The 21,612-nt window shown below is 46.2% G+C and overlaps 1 protein-coding gene across 1 annotated transcript in view; it reads left to right on the top strand.

The window, feature by feature from the left end:
- Nucleotides 1–735: 735 nt before the first annotated feature.
- Nucleotides 736–21,612, top strand: part of ADIPOR2 (adiponectin receptor 2) — a 68,134-nt gene continuing 47,257 nt past the window's right edge. Inside the window, exon 1 of the mRNA XM_056117879.1 lies at nt 736–846. The gene's annotated coding sequence lies outside the window, so the exon portion shown is untranslated. The remainder of the gene's footprint in view (nt 847–21,612) is intronic.

The raw sequence follows: 21,612 nt of genomic DNA, 5'->3' as shown, positions 1-21,612 counted from the left end.
TTTGTTTTCGTGCTTGTTTTTTTTTTTTAATTTTTATTAGTGAAACACCATGAGGTGCTTACAAAAAAAAAAACTTACAAATTTTGGTGCTTGGGTTTCAGTTATACAATGCTCGAGTCCCCATCCCTCCACCAGTGCCCATCCTCCGCCCACCGCCGATCCCAGTCTCCCTCTGCCCCCATCCCTCTATTTCTTCGTCCTGACAGCGACGCCTCGCAATCGACCGGCTGTTGACGAAAACGGAGCACCCGGCCCAGACGCCGGTACTTTAAATTCTTTCCAGGGTGTGCGACCTGTGTCCATAGAAACGGTTGGGAAAGGCGGCCAGGAGCCGGGGGCGGCCCCCATCTCTCCCTTCTCCCGCGGGAGGCAAAGAGGCCGAGGGGAGGGGAGGGGTGGGCGTCGGGTGGGTGGGCACCCGTGCGGCGCTTTGACCAAAATCCCTTTATTTTCCCCGCCCCCCCCCCCCCTGGACGCCCCCCTCGCACTTCCCCGCAGCTCCCGCCCGAGCCCGCCTCCCCCCGACCCCGGCTCCCAGGACGCACGCGCTCCGCCCGCGGTCAGAGGGCCACTTCCGGCTTGGGCCAGCGCGCCTGCGCGCACGCCGCGGCCCCATTGGCCCGGGCCTCCTCGTGCGATGCGCGTGGCGGCGACGTGCGGCCGTGGGGGCGGGGCGACGCGGCGGCGGCGGCGGCGGCGGCGGCGCGAGTGAGCCGGAGCCCAGACGCGCTCTCGGCGGCGGCGGCGGCGGCGGCGACTCCGGGCTGGCCCCTCCCTGCTCCGGCCCCTTCCTCCCCTCCCCCCCGGCGCGACCCCCGGGACTGCCCCCCGGCCGGCGAGCTCCAGGTGAGCGTCTCCTCTCTCTCGCGGCCGGGGGGGGGGGGCGCGGGCCGGGCCGGGTGGGGGGAGCGCGCGGGCCGGGGGGCGCGCCTCAGCCCCTCACCCCGGCGGTCGCCCGGGCCTGACCCCCGCCCCCGTCCCCCCGGCATCGGCACGACCCCCTCCTCACCCCCGAGCTGGCCCCACCGGGAGTCGGACCCGGGGTGGGCGTCGTGCTGCGGGGCCCTCCGGGGGCGGGGGGCGGGGGCGGGGGTCCCTCCCCGGGTCGCGGTCGCCGGGCCGCGGGTTCCGGACCGAGGCGTCCGCGGTTCTGGTGGGGCGCTAGGCCAAGGCCGCTCGCCGTCGGCGCGGCCCGGGTCCGGGTCCCGGTCCCGGTCCCGGTCCGGACCGCGCGCTGGGCGCCACCGAACCGGGCCGGCGGCGTGCGAGACCCCCTCCCCCTCTCCCCCCCCCGAGCCCGGGTTTTTGTTTTGAGACGATTTCTCGACCTTATGCCCCCCCCCAGCACCCCCGAACCGACCCCTTGCGGGAGACTGTCATTGGGTCGTTAAAGGACCAAAACCAGAACCAAAACCCCCCCAAGCCATCAAACTTGCCGTGGGCATGTCGCAGAGAGGCGCCCCCGTCCCGAAGCTGCTCCTCCCGCGCGGGTTGTGTTGCCCCAACGCACACACGCCTTTTTTGTGTGCTGCTGTCCCTCGCCGACCCCCGCTGCCTCCTGATTCTTCTCGAACTTGCTGGCTTTCCCCCTGGCGTGCAGTTCCTCGAACCCTCGCCCCGACCCCCGGAAGGACCCGGGCCTCGCATGCGGCTCGTCCGTCGTCCGATGTTCGGGTCTCGCGCCCGCTTGGGTCCTGCCGACTCCCCGGTTCGGGTCTTCCCATCAGTGCTGGAGGCATGTGGCGCCGCAGTTTGGTGCTGAATTCATATCCAAAAAATTCGAATTTGAAAGGCAGATTTCGTTTTTAGCTTCTGTGTACCACGGGCCTCCCTCCCAGTGTATGTTCCCTTTTTTTTTTTTTTTAAATGCTTTGGACTTCTTTGGGGGTAAATTTCTCCTCGTCTCACTCGGAGAGCGGGACGATGAGTTTGTTTTCCTGAACTCGTATAAATTAGTAACTTCTTTCCCTGTTAATAGCATCACTGTCACCGGGGTACACAGACGAGACCCTCTGTAGTTGGGGTTCTCGGGTATAAATCACATTTTGTTTTCCAAAATGAAAGCGATTTTGTGCTTGATTTCAGAGGTGGTCAGACATTGTAGCAGAGAGCCAGGTCCTGCCAGCGACCTGTTTGTGTAAATTAAGCCTTTTTGGGAACACAGATATATGCATTCATTTAGGTATTGCCTGAGAATGCTTTTGCAGTAGAGTTGAAAAGTTAGAGCGGAGCCATTTGGCTTGTGAAGTCTAACATATATGTGTATATATTCAAGTCTGAAACAGTCTACCTGATTGACCCTTAGGAGGGAAAGCTTGCTAATTCCTTAATCTTGTGAAAAGCATTGCATATTGGATATACAAAATTAGAAACAGCCAGAAAAGCACAAAGGAGAAAGTAAAAATTATCCAGAATCACAGTGTCAGTCCCTGTAATGTGGCTTATCATCCTCATCTTAGTAGAATTTGTTGGTGATTGTTAGTTGTTGGTTTGTAATCTCTCTGAGAAATACCTCATTTTCATTTGATTATTTTGAATATATTTATATTTTCTGCACTAAAGATCTCCAATTTAAGGACTTGATGAAGTTCGTTTTCCTGATTTGTCTTTTGTGTGTGTTTGTGTGAAGTAAAACATTTTATTTGGAGGGTTTTTTGAAGGGAAGGAGGGAGAGACAGTGGGAGAGAGTGGAGAGCAAGAGAGACAGAGTAACGCACTCCAGAGAGCCCCTACACACACCCCAGCATTAGGCAGGAAAGCATGAAAATCCACATCTCAAGAGCAGAGATGCGGGCGACACATGTGCTTGGCCACGCAGGCACAAGCAGCATATGCACCTCCTGATTTGTCTTACCAGTCAAAACTTTAGAAAAATAATATTCAGGAATAATAAATGGTCGCTGGTGCACACCACCATTTACTGGGCTCTGTGAATTACAGCGGTTTCAGTCCATGAGGCATGGTGACCTTGCACTGGCCGCTAGGTCAAGTCAGTGACTTAAATGCACTGTGGTAGAAAGAGAGTGTTGAAACTTTTCATACATACCCATGGGTCATTGGTTTGCAGATCAGTGCTTCGTACTTCTTTCTTTTTGTTTTTGGACCACACCCAGCCATGTTCAGGGATTACTTCTGGCTTTGCACTAAGAAATTACTCTTGGCAGTGCTCAGGGGGACCTTATGGGATGCCGGAGATTGAACTGGGGTCAGCGTCTGAGGCTAGCACTCTGCCCCAGGGTACTATTATTCTAGCCCTGATAGTTTTTTAACGGTTTACGTACAGAAAATAACTTATTTAATACCTGCAGCAGCTCTAGGAGAAGCTGACACAGTTTCGTTGCCCAAGAATATCATCTAGTACAGGGCTGCTGTTCCATTTGCTACCCTTTGTCATCTGAAAAACCTATATGCAATCCCAGACATACAGGGGTATATCAAGTAGTTGTTCAAATTAAACATTTATTGATAATGGCACTGTCCTCCCGTTCATCGATTTGCTCGAGTGGGCACCGGTAACCCCTCCATGGTGAGACTTGTTACTGTTTTTGGCATATCGAATATGCCACGGGGAGCTTGCCTTGGAGGGTGTTTGCCTTACTGATAATAAATCATATACTTATTTGAAAACAAGTATTTAAAAAGTTAAGTCTCCCTATGACCCAAGGTTTAAGGATAAGCCAGGGTGTGGTAAACGATAGAACTGGGATTTGAATCCTTGAAGTTTGATTTCACCGCCCATGCTCTCGTATGCTGTAGAGCCTCTCACAGTTCTGCTCAGTCTAGAAAATAGTACAGAAAATTCCCAGATCACCCTCCCCTTCATTTGTTTTTATAATGTCTTGGATTAATGTGGCATATGTTAGAATTGATCAGCTAGTTTTGTTACATTGTCCTTGAGATCAGTAGTTTATGTGGACACAATTTTTTTTGTATTGCTATTTTGAAAAAATGGATTAAACTGGGTAAAGCTGTTTTGGGTAGTTTTTCAGAATATGCTTGGATCTTTTAATGTAAATAAATATTCACTGTCACTGTCCTCCCGTTGTTCATTGATTTGCTCTAGTGGGCCCAGTAACGTCTCCATTTTGAGACTTCTTGTTACTGTGTTTGGCATATCGAGTACGTCACAGGAACCTTGCCAGGCTCTGCCGTGTAGGCGAGATACTCTGGGTAGCTTGCCAGGCTCTCCGAGAGGGGCGCAGGAATCGAACCTTGCTCGGCCTGGCTGGCTGCGCGCAAGGCAAACACCCTACAGCTGTGCTATTGCTCCATCCCCCCCCATGGTGCTCCGGAGTTATTCCTGACTCAGGGTTCACTCCTCACAGGCTTGGGGGACCATGTGTCAGGAATGAACCCTGGTAGGATGAACCTGGGTAGAATGCGTACGGTGCAGGCTCCCTGCCCATTTATTTTACTGTCACTCTGGCCCTCAAACATTCTTCTTTTTTTTTGCTTTATGGGTCACACCTGGTGATGCACAGGGGCTCCTTCTGGCTCTGCACTCAGGAATTACTCCTGGCAATGCTCAGGGGCACTATATGGGATGCTGGGAATCACACCCGGGTTGGTCACGCTGCATGCAGGGCAGACGCCCTACCCGCCATGCTATCATTCCAGTCCCCCAATTTAGCGTTCTCAATTCAGTAATTTTCAGATTAGAAGTGACCTTTAGCCAGGAATTTTATTTTTTGGCTTAGGGCCACCTGGCTGTGCTCAGGCATTACTCCTGGTCTGGCTTGGGCATAATTTGTGGTGCTGGGGATCAGACCTGGGTTGGCCACATGTAAGGCAAGCACTCTCCTCGCTGTCTGTTACTCTGGTTCTAAACTATTCTATATTTGTTTTGTCACACATGACGGTGCTCAGGGCTGACTCCTGGCTGGCTCTGTGCTCAGGGATCACTTCTGGAAGTACAAAGGGAAACAGGTGGAGTGCCGGCGGTTGAGCCTAGCTTGGCCAAGTTCGAGGCAAGTGCCCTACCCACAGGTGCTCTCCCGCTCTATTCTTAGTCTCTTACAGGCCTGTATCTTAGAGTGTCAGCTGTTTGTCTCTGGAGAAACTCATATTTTGACGGGTTATTCTGGCTTCTTCATGAAGTTCTATCTTCTTGGGAAACTTCTTGCTGGTTTTCATTGGAATGTTGGTGCGCGTCAGCCCACTTACCATCCTCATCCTTCTTCCTGAATCCAGTACTTCCCAGACTCCGCATTCTCTTCCTCTTCCTCCTTTATAGGACTTATGTTCCTGGAATGTAAACTTTAGCATTTCATTCTTCATATTCTGCATTCTGGTTTTATTATATAGACTTGTGTAGTGTTACCCCAGAATTTTCTGCTGCAGCATCTGAGGATTCAGTATTTGTGGAAGAGCTGAAAGTTCTTGCAGATATCACATTCTGTTTTCGTTACTTTGTTTGGGGCCATACCCAAGGTGCCCAGGGATCACTTCGACGTCTCGGGATCAGGTGGGGTGCCAGGATCAGACCTGAGTTGGCTGCAAGCGAGGCAAGTGCCCTACCCGTTGTACTGAGCTACTGCATTGTGGTGTCTGAGCTTCGATACCACATTTTAAATGTTGGTATGTTTTATTTTATTTTTCTCCTTTTTGGCTTTTGGGCCAAACCTGGTGGTGCTCAGGACTGGTTCTGCTCTCAGAAATCACTTGTGGTAGGATTCAGGGTATCCCATTAGGTGGTGTGGCTGGAACTCTGGACTGCATGCAAGGCAAGTGTCTAGCCACTGTCTTTTATTTCTTGCCCTGTATGTTTTAATACTGTGCGTTAAACACTATTAAACAGGCCCAGGTTTTACAAAGTGCTTCAGTCATGGACAGAGCTATTATCTTTCTGGCATTGATTCCTACTGTCAGGACTTCCTCAGGTATTTTTTTTTTTTTAAAGTTTTGGGGCATACCCAGCTGTGTTCAGTGTTCAAAGTCATGTATTATTCATGACTCTGTACTTGGGGATCAGTCCTGGTGGTCTCGGGGGCCCATATAGGGTGTCAGGGATCGAATTGGTAAGGCAAATGTCTTACCTGTGTACTATCTCTCTGGCCCTTCAGAATTCTTGTCTGTAACAAAATGGTTATCATCGTGGGAAGTGACTAAATGATCTGTGGGACTAGCAGGTGATGACATACTTGTGCAGCAAACAGAAAAATATTTGTTACTTTTTTGGGTGCTTCTGTAGAAATTTTTGCCTAGAGGAGAATAAAAATTAGAAAAAGCCCAAGAATTCTCCTTAATCTGGAGATAAGATTTATGAGTATCACCTTCAAACTTGTCCTTTTAATTCTCTAAACTACTTTAGTTGTTTTCTGCAAATTCTTGGGCATCACGAAGCAAATGGACAGCTGTTTTCTTTTGTTTCTTGAGCTTTTTTTATGACTTCTCAACCTTTTCTTCTGTTTGGAGCCTCTTTCCCATGTCATACTGTACTGGCATTGAGTCGCGGTGCTGTTTTTCTTTCCTAGGAAGAATGTCAGGGCAGTAATTAATATCTTGATGACCTTAGAGAAGTTTCCAGTTGTGATGCTATTTAGTCTTGGCAACATTCCACATTGCTTCTTTTGTAGACTTCAGTCATCACTTGCAAAGGCATTGGCTGTAGTTTCATCCTATCCTTAACATTTGTATGTGACATTCTGCAATATTACATTCACTTTTGTATTTTGCATCTATATTCTCATTAGTCACACGGAGTATGTAAGTCTTGGAAGTTTATGTGTCAATACAGAAGTTCAAAGAAGAGCTCTCACAAACGTGATGACCAGATGATACTCTTCTCAGTGAGATCTGAGCTTTCCAAAATGTTATTGGAAGATCTAGTGAGGTTCAAGACAGTCTAATTGGAGGAGAGGAGACTTTTCTGCTTTTGAGGAAATTGTGTTCTTGGTAGCATTGATCAGTTTATGTCATAAACATTACTTGCTCTGCCAGTTTTTTTGGTGGGTTTATTTGTGCAGCGGACTTCTGTACAGTGGGGAATAGGGACCTCTAACTTGTGTAGTTAAAAATCCTTTCCTTGGGGCTGGAGAGCTAGCACAGGGTGAAGATTTGCCCCCTGGTGCCATTGATGGCTTCCTGAGAACGACTGGTGTGATCTCCAAATGCTGAGCCAGGTAATCCCTGAGCATTATTGGGTGTGACTACCAAACCAAAAAGAAAGTAGAAACTGAAAAACTCCTTTCTAATTTCCGATCTGTCTGCACTGTGTAGCTTTGGGTTCCACGTATCAGATAAATAGGGTTGGTTGAATTGGTGAATGCAGACTTCCTTTGATGGAAAAACATCCACATCTATGTGTGGTAGTTCATTTCAAACCCTGTGTTGTCCAGGGATCAACCGTACTTTGAAAATCTCCAAGTGCTACAAGGTGCTGGGCAGCTAGTGTTTGTTTTTTATCTGCACATTATGGTTATAGACTGACTTGCAACGAGCAATTCTCAGAAAACTCATAGTGCTGACACCGTCGATCCATCTTGGCTGCTTGTGGAATCATGCTCTGGGTCTGGCCAAAAATAGCGCTTGGGAATTTGGTAGGTGGTGCCATCTTGGTGCTTTAAAAATTACTCTTTGGCTGGGGAGATAGATCAGAATGCTGAGCACGTGCTTTGCATGTGTGCGCCTTTCACCCAGTACTTGTCTTCCATAGAGCACTGTTGGGTGTGACCCCCACAAATGAAAAGGCTAGAATCAGACAACCCCAAATTAGTATTTATGCACAGTTCTCTCTCTCTCTCTCCCTCTCCCCCTCCCTCTCCCCCCCCCCCCCCCCCCCGTTTGTCTTTGGCCCACACCTGTTGATGCTTGGAGGTCACTCCTGATGGTGCCAGGATTGACCGTAGGCTTTTTGCATTCAGAAGCATGTGCTCCTCATCCTGTGAACTCTCTCTAGCTATCTCCCATTTTGTAAAAATTTGGGCGACACTGGCCGGCATTGCTCAGATGTTACTCTTGACTCTGCACTTAGGAATTACTCCTGGTGGTGTTCGGGATCTTATGGGATGCTGGGGATCAAACCCAGTTCAGCCATTTGCAAGGCTCTTACCTTACCCTCTGTACTTTCTCCCATCTAATCTACTCTTTTAAAAAAAATAGTTTTTTGGTATTATATTGAACAGGCCCACCATAATTTAGTAGTAGTCTTATAACTGGATGTAAGATTCTTTTAATTTGTCTATTGTACCTATGCATTTTCTGTAGCATTGTTGCATGTCAAAGCGTTGGAATTACTGGGTACATGGAGAGTAGGTTGAAGAAAATCACCTGCCTTTCATTTGATAAACCAGACTCCCGTCTAGAAAGATCACAGCAGTGCAAACTCACCAGAAGTATAGGTGATGTTTCTTTGCCAACTTGAAAAGACCTTTATATGATTGACAATTACACATTTCTTGTGATGAATTCTATTTCACAGGGAGATGTGTTTTGTTTTAATAGCATTTATACAAAGTTGATTTAGTTCGAGTTCAGGGATGATGTAGTTTTTCCTAGATTACCATACTGCTTTTGAATTCCCTATCTGGCATTTGAAAGCAGTATGATTTTTGCCGCTCCTGTTCAAAGAATTTTGGAGACTTCCTAGTAGATTCTGTATTCTTTTGAGAATAAGGAACCTGTATCTTTGTAACTAATAGTTTCCTGATACCTCGTGGTGGGTCAAGGAAATGGCTGTGTGTGTGTGTGTGTGTGTGTGTGAGAGAGAGAGAGAGAGAGAGAGAGAGAAGGCAGAGAAAGAGAAGTGTTCTAGAGATAACATAGGTTTCTGTTTTTGTTTTGCCTTTTGGGTCACACCCAGCGATGCTCAGTGTTTACTGCTGGTTCTGTACTCAGGAATTACTCCTGGCGGTGCTCAGGGGACCATATGGGATGCTCAGAATCGAACCCCAGGTCGGCCGCGTGCAAGGCAAACACCCTACCTGCTGTGCTATTGCTCCAGCCCCAGAGAACATAGGTTTCTACAGAGTGGAATTAAGCAGGCAAGGAAACAGACAAGCATGCAAGACACAGGTTCAAGGGAGAATTTGAAGAGCAAGTCAAAGAAATGACCTTTAAAAAACCTAAATTGGTTTGTGTTCTGTTGGGCATTCTGCTGGGTGTTTAAACTTAGTAGTTAAAAATAACCTTTACAGGGGCTGGAGCAACAGTACAGCTGGTAGGGTGCTTGCCTTGCACACAGCTGACCCGGGTTCTATCCCCAGCATCCCTTATGATCCCCTCAGCATCGCCAGGAGTAACCCCTGTGCATCGCTGGGTGTGACCTAAAAAGGCCCTCCCGTTGATCGTCGATTTGCTTGAGCGGGCCCAGTAACGTCTCCATTGGAGACTTTGTTGTTACTGTGTCTGGCATATCGAATACTCTCAGTAGCTTGCCGGGCTCTCCGAGAGGGGCGGAGGAATCGAACTCGGGTTGGCCGCTTGTAAGGTGAACGCCCTACCCGCTGTGCTATCGCTCCAAAAACCAAAACACCTTTACAAATTAATTGTGAAATAAAAACTTGGATCGTAGTATGTAACTGTTATTTTGGTGTATGCTCTTTAGCTCATCTTTTATTTCTAAAATGAGATTTAAAAAACTGATATTCTAGGAACAATTAGGAATAATTAGCCTAATCTATTCAATAAGTCTTTATGATGTTTAGGTTTGGAAGTTAAGGGATCATTAAATAGGGTTTTCTTTCACTTAAACTGATTTTAATTTTTCTGTCTTATGTGCTAGAAGGGGAATGATTTATGCCTGCTAATAATACTTTAGCTTGACTTAAATTTGATATTCTAGGAGTCCAGATAAGAAAGAAACAGGGAAACTGAATCTTGGATACTAAGAACATCTTCAGGCATGAGAAAAATACCTGTGGAAAAGGACAGTTCAAGTTTTTGTTTGTTGTTTTGGTCACATTCTGTGCTCAGGGATTACCCTATTTGGGCTTGGGGACCTTATGGGGTGGGGCATCTAACCTGGGTCAGGTGCATGTGAAAAGTAGGTATCCTACTTGTTGTGCTATCACACTGGCACAGTTAGAAGCTTTTTGTTTTTAACTTATTTATTGGATTTAAACACTGACTTAGAGTTGTTCATGATACAGTTGTTTCAAGCATTCACTGTTTGAACACCAGTTCCACCGGCAGTGTGACCTTCCCTTCACCAAAGTCCCCGCCCCATGCCTCAATGACAGTTGGAAGTTTTTAAAAAGAAAAAAGAAAACATGTTTTTTTCCCCCCTTCTTTTTTTTTGTTTTTTGTTTTTGGGCCACAGCTGGCAGTGCTCAGGGCTTTCTCTTGGCTTGGTGCTCAGGGATCACTCCTGGCAGTGCTCAGCCTGAGGAACCAAATGGGGTGCCAAGAACGGAACCCACCTGCTGTACACTTTCTCCACCCCTAGGTTTCTTTTCTATGTTTGGGGTTTGGCCACAGCAAGCAGTGCTCAGGACTTATTCCTGGTTCTGTGCTCAGGCTTTGGGGACCATGTATGGTGCTGGGGATCAAACTTGGTCAGCCATGTATAAGGCAGCGGCCTACCCACTGGACTATCACTCTGACCCTTTGTTTTCTTAACAGCTGATGTGTATGGTTTTCTGTTCTTACTATACATGCTTTCCACGGTGTCCAGCATTAGGAAATAGTATGTGAACAATAGTCTTAAAGATACAAAACTAGCTTTTTAATTTTGACCATTTACATCTTTTTATAGTTAGCATATTTGTTGATTTTTGCTAGCTACATGTTAATGTGAGTTCTGAAATTTTAGTGAACATGTATGTGTAGTTATTCCCAATACTCATTTTTTGCTTATGAAAGAAGTAGTGGGTGAAAATGCTCAGCACAGTGGAACAGAAGTTTTATTTTAGATTATTTATATTCTGTTTCATTTTAGGAGCAATGGCTGGTGGGCCAGAGAGATACTACAGGGGTTCAGGCACTTGTCTCTCATGTGGCCGACCCTGACTTTGCCCTCAACACGTAGTGGACCCCTGAGCACCACCAGGAGTGATTGCCAGAGCACAGAGCCAGGAGTGGCTCTTGAACACCATTAGATTTGGCCCTAAAATCCAAAACTAAAATGAGACAAAAAGAATTTCTGATAACTTAAAAAATGCAGGAGGGGGGTGTGGGGTTATGGCTGAAGATCTTTAGTTGATTCCCAGCCCTCCACAGCCCAGGGAGTCGCCCCAGCTCCTGAGTACCCTCCCTAAACAACAGATCCAGACGGCTCCAGTAATACATTAACTGTAAAAAAGGAGAAACCAGGGAAATGTAGAAGCATGTATTCTTTTTTTTTCTCCTTTTTTGGGTGACGCCCGGCCATGGATGGGTTACTCTTGGGGTGCTCAGGGGACCATATGGGATGCTGGGAGTCGAACCCAGGTCGCCCGCGTGCAAGGCTAACGCCCTACCCGCTGTGCTATCTCTCCAGCCCCAAAGAAGCATATATTCTTTCCCAATAAAACATTTATTCTTTACCATAATTCAATGACTAAGAATAAAATTTGAATTAGAATTTTTTTGTCAGTAAAGGTAAAACTGGAAATACAGCAAAATACATAGCACTCAACTGGGAAGGAGGAACAAGACCAGTTTTTCAGGGGTGACTCTTCAACAGATTTTTGAGGAAGTATTTAAATGGGGCATTACATAAAAATTTGCTTTGTTTTTGTTAAGAGGCTAGTTAATAAAAGGAGGTCTAAACATTCATTTTTAAAAGCAATGAAAGAAGTCTTGCGGATTGGTTTGAATTAAGCTACATATATGTGTTAAAGGTATTTTGTTTTAAATGGTTTCAGACATTTTGGAATCTTACATGGTGATATAATCAAAAGTACCTTCTGAATTACTTTATCTCTTTTTTTTGCCATCTTTAGAAAAAATCTTATTTGGGTCAGATGGGGGTTGGGGACACACTTGGGGATACTCAGGGATTACTCCTGGTTCTGCATTCAGTCATTCCTGGTGGTGCTCAGGGAACCATATGGGATGCCAGGATGTTAAGGATATGCTATTTTTCTGCCTGTCCCCTTTTCCCTGAATTACTTTCACTTTCTTCCCAAGGTAATGATTATCTTGATTTTGGTGTTGCTTGTTTTAAATAGTTGTCTATAGGCGTAAGTTCATAAGCAAGTCATGGTATTGTTTTGCATATTTTCAGACTTTGTGTAAATATTAGCCTGTCTGTTCTGTAACTTTTCCCTTTTTGGTTGTTTTGGGCCATACTTGTCAGTGCTCAGGGTTACTCCTGACTACACTCAGGGGATCATGCCTCAGGAGTTGGAGTATCGGTTATGGGGTGCTGGGCATTGAACCTGGGTTGATGAGTGCAAGGCCTTATCTGCTGTACTGTCTTTCTAGACCCAGTTATGGGAATTGTAAACTCTCTCACTAAATTGCTTTTCCAAAATGTCACTTACTATTTTTTTTCCGTTTGAGAATACAAGAATTTGCTTATGATTCAGTTTGAGAATAGAAGGATTTGCTTATGTTATACTTAAGCTCATGTTTTTTCCTTGGGGGGGGGCGGGAACCTGGTAATGTTCAGGGGTTGCTCCTGGCTCTGTGCTCAGGAATCCCTCCTGGAGAGTGCTGTGGTGCTTGAGGGACTACTTGGGATGTTGGGTATCGAATCCAGGTTGGCTGAATGCAGGTTAAGTGCCCTCCCTATTGTACTGTCACTCCGGCCTCAGCACTGTTATATTTAAATACTTACAAATCAAACAAATGTGAAATGAAATCACGTTGTCTAAATAGTTGGTAGGGGAAGAGGGCATCCCCAATTATGCTGAGTGCCTAGGACCAACCACTCCACTGGTCTGCCTGACAGTATTTGGGGGATTTGTGCTGAGGATCAAATCCAGAACCTTGTATATGCAAGGCTTGTGCTGTAACATTTAGGAGTTACATCTCTAGACCCAATCATCCTAATTTTAATTTTTCTCTATTACAGCGGTAGGGTGTCTGCCTTGCTCACAGCCAGCCTGGCCGAGCCGGGTTCGATTCCTCCGCCCCTCTTGGAGAGCCTGGCAAGCTACCGAGAGTGTCTTGCCTGTGCAGCAAAGCCTGGCAAGCTCCCCGTGATGTATTCAATATGCCAAACACAGTGACAAGTGTCACAGTGTGACTGGGCCCGCTCGAGCAAATCGATGAACAACGGGAGGACAGTGCTGCAGTGCTACAGTTGTGTATAAATTTGAAATTTTTCCTTTTGGGGTGACTCTGGGCTCTGACCCAAAGTCATTAGATAGGGCCATTCTCCGCTCTGTGCTCTGGAGTGACACCTGGTGGTGGTTTGGGGACAATATGTTTTGCCGGATTTAAACCGGTATGAGGCATGCAAAATATCTCTTGTATTTTCTGTGGCCAGTTTTTAACTTTTTAAAGTGTGATAGATATTGCTATAAGTCACATAGCTTTAAAACAAAATCTTTTTCTTTTCACTTGAATGAGTTTTTAATCGTTTTTGGTATGAGAAGAATTGCTTCCTAAAGAATGCCTATAGCTGCTGTTGTTATTATTTATTATTTGTTTTTGGCCACACCCAGCAGTGCTCAGGCTTACTCCTGACTCTGTCTGAACTCAAGAATTATTCCTGGGGACTGGGGTGATAGCAGAGTGGGTAAGGTGTTTGCCTTGCATGTGGTCGACCCCGGTTCGATTCCCATATGTTTTCCCAAGCACTGCCAGGAGTAATTCCTGAGTGCAAAGTCAGGAGTAACCCCCTGAGCATCACCGGGTGTGACCCAAAAAGCAAAAAAAAGAATTATTCCTGGTGGTGCTTGTGGGACCATACGGGGTGCCAGGATCGAATGCTGCTTGTCTGTTTGCAGGGCAAATGCCCTACCCGCCATGTCTCTTTCCAGCCCCATAAGAATTGCTTGTTAGTTATATTATCCAGGTTTCTTATTTTCCATTGTTTTGTTATTGTTGTTGAAAGAAGGCCTTTCAACTGTTTAGAATTCAACAATTTAAATAATTGTTTGATTGTTTAGAATTAAACAATATTGAGAATGGTTGTGGATGCAAGTTTTATTTCTAATGTGTTTTTGAGAAAGGTAACTATTTTCTTGGTTCTTCATCTGCAGTTTCAGTCAAAAAACAAAAATCCCCCCACCCACCGACAAAGAAACCCAAGCTGTGTTCTTGGATATTAACATTATAAAGTCTGTGAAATGCGCCCTGGGTGATTGCAGTTACAATGGGAGATAGTTGCTTTACTAAAGTCGGACTTTGGTAGGGCTTTTGAAAGGTTGACTCTTGGTCATTTTACCTGGACAGATTTTGTTTTTGAATTAGAACACTTGGGGCAGAGTGATGGAACGGTGGGTAAGGCGCTTGCCTTGCACGTGGTTGACCCGGGTTCAGTATCTGACATCTCATGTGGTCTCCTGAGCCGGCCAGGAGTTAGAAGAGTTAGGCTTCTTTTGCTAAGACTTATTCCTGATTGTTTTATTTTATTTTATTGGGCTGGAGTGATAGCACAGTGGTAGGGTGTTTGCCTTGCGCGCAGAGAGCCTGGCAAGCTCCCCGTGGCGTATTCGATATGCCAAACACAGTAACAAGTCTCACAACAGAGTCGTTATTGGTACCCGCTTGAGCAAATCGATGAACAACGGGAGGACAGACAGGACAGACAGAATGCTCGGCTGATCCAGTTCATTCAAGTCTGAAATGATAAAATGATAAAAATTTTCTTCTTATTTTTTGGGGGGTCACACCCGGCCATGCATAGGGGTTACTCCTGGCTCATGCACTCAGGAATCACTCCTGGCGGTGCTGGGGGACCATAAGGGATGCTGGGAGTCGAACCGGGTCAGTGGTGTGCAAGGCAATGCCCTACCTGCTGTGCTATGGCTCCAGACCTCCTGATTGTTTTAGTTGCTACAGAGTTCCACCATCACACCCTCCGCTAGAGTCCAGCCTCCCACTCCCAAGGATTTGAAATGGCTGCAGTGGATTGATAACTAGAGGAGTAGCAAAGCAGATGAGCAAGTAACTCTTGGCATCTGTTTATCTTTTGAGTATCTTCTCAGGAATATTCTCTTCAGGTGTTTTCTCACAGGTACCTAAGAAACCAAGCAGGGTAGTAGACTCTCAGTGCCTTTCTGCCCAGCCTTGCTTAGGATGGTAACGTTGGTTTCGTTTCTGGTTAGGAGGGTGGGGCCTTAAGTTAGAAACAAATTTCCTCTGACATTACTTAAGAGTTGGCCTACTTAATGCTAGGGAGAAGTTTTTAATGATAACAATGCAAAGCTCACCTGTTTTTATATATTCAAAGTAATATTTAAAAATTAAATGCTGCTTGATTTGAGATTTTTTTGTGTGCCTAATAATAGCTGTTATGATTTAATGAGTATGATGTTTTAATATTTAGGAGTTTCTTCTTTTCAGTTATCATCTGTGCCATCTTTTCTTTTTGGTTTTGGGGCCATACTTGGTGGTGCTTAGAATTTACTCCTGCCATGCATCCCATATGGGATCTTGGGGATTGAACCTAGGTTAGCTGCTTGCAATACAAGTATCTCACTCTTCTGTTTCTCTGACCTCAGTGCCATCGTTCTGACGAAGGGTTTTTTTTTTAATCTTGGGATATACCTGGGGGTGCTCAGGGGCTACTCTTGGCTCTGTACTCAGGAATTACTCCTGACGATGCTTGGAGGACCATATGGGATGCTGGGGATGGAACCTGGTCGGCTGTGTGCAAAGCAAACTTCCTGCAAGCTGTGCTATAGCTCTGACTCCAAGATGGAGGCTTCCTGAGTGTGGTTGGCCCTGTGCTGCTGGTGTGATGGCTCAGTGCCAGGACCCAGTACGATGTTGCTCCTGGTGCAGTGCTTCTTGGCGCTGGGAGCGCCTTGGGCCACCCCAGAGGGCTTTTGGCCACACGGCCCGCCCCCTCATGCTTGAGCTGGTGGGAGTCATGCCCTTCGAAGGATTGAATTTGGGTATTGACAGAGCTTGTACTCCATCCCTTTGAATGATTCCTCCCAGCCTCAACTGTGCCACGATTTAGAGGCTAAATTACTTTTTTTTATGATTTTGAAACTTTTACCATTTTTTGCCTCTCCCTGTCATTTTAATTATTTAGTCAGAAATGTTCTGAATTTTTAAAAAATTCCAGTTTTAATTAGTCATTTTATTGCTGCTTATTTATTCTTTTTGGAGATTCTAGCAGTGGAGCGCAACTACTTGTATACCCTCGACCGAAAACCAGTTCGTCTCTATTGGGGAAGGCCGACCTCTTCGACCGAGCGCGCAGCTTCGGGAGGGACGCACATGGAGCGGTGAGGGAGGAAGGGGACACCCGCCTAGCCAGCCAGATCAGCTGAAGCAACGCTGGCGATCAATGGGGTGACAGATGTCGCAGCCAGGAGCGATAGCACAGTGGTAGGGCGTTTGTTTTGCGCACTGCTGGCCAGGCCAAGCCTGGTTCTATTCCTCCGCCCCTTTCGGAGAGCCGGGCAAGCTACCACTGAGAGTATCTCGTCCACACGGCAAAGCCTTGCAAGCTACCCGTGATATATTTTGATATGCCAAACACAGTAACGAGTGTCACAATGGAGACGTTACTGGGCCCACTCAAGCAAATCAATGAACAACGGGAGGGCAGTGTTTGTTTGACAGTTTTATTTTTTTAATTTCTTTACCCTTTGTATTTTTGATAGAACTTGTATGTAGCTCGACTTACTTGCTTTGCATGTGAGGCCCTGGGTTTGATCTTCGGCATGAAGAAATGAAAAAAAAATATTTTTTTGGACATTGCTGTGAAGTGTAAGTGTTGCGGGTTTTTCTTTTTTTTTTTTTTTGCTTTTTGGGTCACACCAAGTGATGCTCAGGGGTTATTCCTGGCTCTGCACTCAGGACTTACTCTTGGCGGTGCTTGGGGGACCATATGGGATGCCAGGGATCGAACCCAGGTCGGCCGCGTGCAAGGCAAACACCCTACCCGCTGTGCTATCTCTTCGGCCCTAGTGTTGGCAGTTTTTGGTTTTGACATTTACTATTATTTGTTCATGCTAAGAACAGCTTGTTTCTTGCAAACAGGAATGTGGACAAGAGTATTGATTTGGATGTTAGACAGCCTATGTAGATTTGGTAGATCAGGTTGCTGCTTAATTGGTATAGTTAACTTAATCACTTAATCACTTAATCCCCATTATTCATCGATTTACTCAAGCGGGTGCCAGTAACGTCTCCATCCTGGTTGCGTGCTAGCGTAGCCCAATGGCATCTGTTCGTTCTAGGAACATGCAGAGCCTCAAACCGATCATTCAGGGTCTTGACAAAGAAGTCTGACCATCTTGTAGGTGGGTGTCCACGCAATCTTTTGATGTGCCGTGGAATCCAATCAGTAATGGCTCTAGTCCAGCGGTTGTCTGTAAACCTCATTACGTGTCCAGCCCATCTGATTTTTGATGCCTTGGCAAATGAGACAGCGTCTCTGATTCTTGAGCGTTGACGAAGATTAGAACTCCGGATTCTATCTCTCATTTGAGTGAATCGTGATATTCCAAGCATAGCTCTTTCGATTCCTCTTTGAGAGACCCAAATAACGTTCTCATCCTGTTTTCGTAGGGCCCAGGTCTCTGAGGCATATGTTAATGCAGGAAGAACAGTGGAATCGAAGAGATGTGCTCGTAGCTGGAGGTTCTTTGTCCTCTTAGTTATTTCTTCAACGCTCTTGAAGGCATTCCAAGCCGCTCTCTTCCTCCTGCGCAACTCAGGTGCCAGGTCATTCATCATGTTGATTTCTCGACCTATGTATATATAACTGTTGCATTCGGAGATGGTGGTTCCGTTGAGAGCGAATGGAGCGTCAGGAACAAGGCTGTTTCTCAAACATTGTCTTCATAAGATTCAGCTGTAGTCTGACCTTTCCACATTCACGGTCGAAGTCAGTCAGCATTTGTGCTGCTTGGCTGATGTTTGGTGTTATTAGAACAATGTCATCAGCAAAGTGGAGGTGGTGTAGTTGCCGACCATCTATCTTCACTCCCATGCTTTCCCATTCCAGTCGTCGCATGATGTTCTCGAGGGTGGCACTGAAGAGTTTTGGTGAAATGGTATCACCCTGCCGAACCCCTCTCTTGATATGGATGATTACTTCATTGTAGAATGGTGAGATCTTGGTAGTGAATCCGCAATAGAGCTCACGAAGGATCCTGATGTATTGAGTTTGTTCGCCCTGATTGGCTAGGGCTTCCATGACCACTTCCGTCTCAACAGAATCAAAGGCCTTCTTTAAATCAATGAACGTTAGACAGAGGGGCATCTTGAACTCCTGAGAAACCTCAATGAGCTTAGTAATCGTGTGGATATGGTCGATGGAACTGAATCCTTTTCGGAATCCGGCTTGTTCACATGGTTGTCCTTCATCTAGTGTTCTGCTAATCCTATTCAGATTGACTCGAGTGAACAGTTTGTAGATGACAGACAATAGGCAGATTGGGCGATAGTTGCCAATTTTGTGGATGTCTCCCTTCTTGTATAGTTGTACAGTCCTGCCGATTTTCCATTGGGATGGAACCTTGCATTCAGACAGGTAGCGTGTGAAGAGCCGAGCCAGTGTATTGTTAACTAGGGAACTTATTTATACCTTCTTTTGATTTAAAGTTAGCTGTATCCAAGAAGGAGGAAATAATGACAGTTATCTCCCGGAATAGTTACGGTTTAAAGAGCAAGTCCATCGTAGGCTGAAAGTGTGGTGGTAGCTCACTACCTTGCATATATGAGGTCCTGGGTTTGGTTCTTTACAGTGCAATTCAAAATAAAACAAAAACACAAAAGCAAAACAAAATGTGGTTTACAGAAGCATCCTTGTTGCTTGCATGTTAATAGACCCGCAGTGCATGGTAGTTGCTCTTCATTCTTTTGTACTTCCTCCTGCAAAGATTTGTTTTGTTCTTGTTTTTTGGGGGTCACTCCCAGTGGTGCTCAGGACTCACTCCTGGCTCTGCACTCAGGGATCACTCCTAGCGGGACTTGGGGAAACCAGCTGGGATCCAGGGGATTGAGCCTAGCTTGGCGCTGTGCAAGGCAAGCACCCTGCCTGCTGTACTGTTGTTCCCCCGCAAAGATGTTTTAGCTCCTTTACGTCCACAAAACGAGCTTGGCAATATAGATACAAAAATGAGTTCTAAGAAAGCACCTGACCCTAAGAAATTCCATGTCAGAAGATAACAATGTAAGCAGATAAGTACAAGTAAATTTTGGCGGGTACTGGAGTAATAATCATTAATAAAGAATTTAGTGTCAGAAGTCTAGGAAGATCAAAGAAGTTAATTTCCTGTACTCATTCTGAAAGTGTGAATAGTAATTCCCCATTAACTTGACAGATGCATATGAATCTGCCTACTGTGTGTTATTCACTGTTTTAGGTGCTGGGAATTCAGGAGTGAAGAAGGTACATTTCTTCATAGGAGCTTTGAGTTCAATAGCGATAGACCAGGAGTAACAAGAAATAAATGTATTAGAGAAAGTTGCTGTGGGAGAGGTAAAAAGTGTGTGATAACGGAATGACTTAGGATGTGCTTTATGTTATGTGGTCAGAGACAGATTGAGTCATGCCCTTTTTACTTTGGGCCACGCACGCCTGGGGTCACTCCTGGCTATATACTCAGGAATTACTCCTGGTGGGCTCAGGGACCTAATGGCGTGCTGGGGATGGAACCCCGATTGGCTGCATGCAAGGCAAATGCTATTCCGGCTGTGCTATGGCTCTGGCCTTGAGTCGTGACCTTTTAAAAGTTGATATTAAAAAGCTGAATTGCTTTGGGGGCTCGAGCAATAGCACAGTGGGTAAGCAGTGCAGTTGACCTGGGTTTGATACCTGGCGTCTTGTATAGTACTGAGTCGAGAGCCAGGAATCAACCCTGAACACCACCAGCCTCCCCCCTTCCCCCTCCCCCAGGCCCCCAGTGCACCCTCAAGCTCAGTGCTCAGATGTCACTGAGCAGTCGAGCAGTTTCTCAGGCGCTCAGGGATTACTCCTGGCGGTGCTTGGGGAAACCATATTGGGCACTGGGGATCAAACCTGGTCAGCTGTGTGCAAGGCAAGTGCTCTACCCGCTGTACTCTCGCTCTGGCCCGTTTCGCTAATTTTTTTATACTGTATACAGCCTTTCACCAGATTCCAAATGGCCGGAGACATGCAGAAATTTAGGATGTCACAACATTGAGGTCGTGCTTTAATACCTGTTTGTCATAAGTGCTTGCTATAAATTGACTTTTGAATCTTCAGATTACCCCTGCTTACTTCAGTGGTCACTGTTTGCTAAGCTTTTCTTAGCATTCACTCCATTTTAAAATTTAAATTATCATTAGTGATCGTATTTTTGCCATGACTGTCATAGGATGCGATTTAAGCTCATCCTTAGTGTTTGTATTGGCTTATTCATACATTGTTTTGGGGGGTATGGGCCACTCCTGGTGTTGCTTAGGGGACCATACATGGTGCCCCTAATCAAATTGGGGTCAGCTGAGTGTAAGGCAGGCTCCTTAACCCCTGCACTCTTTGGTCCTCTTATTTTTCTTTTTTTGACCTGTTCATCCCCCCCTTTTTTTTTGGGTCAAACCTAGCAGTGCTCAGGACTTACTCCTGGCTCTGTGGTCAGGGATCACTCCTGTCAGGTCTCGGGACCATATGAACTGCCAGGGACGGACCATTGTGGAATGTGTGAAGTGAAGGCCGCACTTCCCGTACTCTGCAGCCACCTCACCTATTCAGTTTCTACACCACTTAGGAAGTAGAGTGATGAATTGCTTTCACACGTTCAGTGAACCTTTGGGGCTGTTCACACACACACACACACACACACACACACACACACCCACCACCCCAAAAATCCCGGCTTATTTAGTCTTCAGTTTTTAAGGGCCAGTGGTGCAATGTTTCTTTGTATTAGTTGCGACACCCTTAATGAGCTGAACGTTGAGTGGTATCACTCTCTAGTTCTGTGGTTGAGATTATTTCGTAGCGGAGGACAGCTTGCAAAATATGTCCCATGATTTGTTGACGTCCTCTCAAGCAAAAGTAGCCAGTTTCAAAGTGACTTGAAAGTTGTATTTTGAACTTATTCCACTGTGTTCCACTACAGCCTGTCGTTTCCACCCTGAAGTACGGATCTGAAGTTGGTACATGGGGTGACGGGATTTCTGCTCTCAAGTTTCTCCTTTTCCTCGATGGGAAACTCGAGCGGCACAGAACGTGCTACACGCTGTACCCCTTCCTCCCCTCCTCGCCCCCCCGCACTGATCTTTTGAGCATTTCGGTAGCATTGTCATTCATATTTGATTTTGTATTACTGCTAATGACATTGGATTTTATAAGGCCACCCCTGGTGATGGCTCAGGGGTTTCTTCTGGCTCTGTTCTCTGGTATCAGTCCTGCCAGTGCTCGGGGACCATGTGGTATGCCAGGGACTGAACCCAGGTTGGCTGAGTGCGAGGCGAAAAAAAAATCTCTACTCGTTGTGCTATTGCTCTGGCTCCATCCATAATATTTTATGGTTACCACCGCTATTTATTGTAGAACTTAACTATCATCTAAAATGTTTGTGATCATAACGCCCCGTTGGGCCCCACATTGCACCCTTTAGTACTAGTATCTATTCTTTCTTGTCTATG

The sequence above is a fragment of the Sorex fumeus genome, unplaced genomic scaffold (genome assembly GCF_029834395.1).
Source record: "Sorex fumeus unplaced genomic scaffold, SorFum_2.1 ptg000036l, whole genome shotgun sequence".
NCBI lineage: Eukaryota > Metazoa > Chordata > Mammalia > Eulipotyphla > Soricidae > Sorex > Sorex fumeus.
This window is presented reverse-complemented; position numbering and strand designations above follow the sequence as displayed.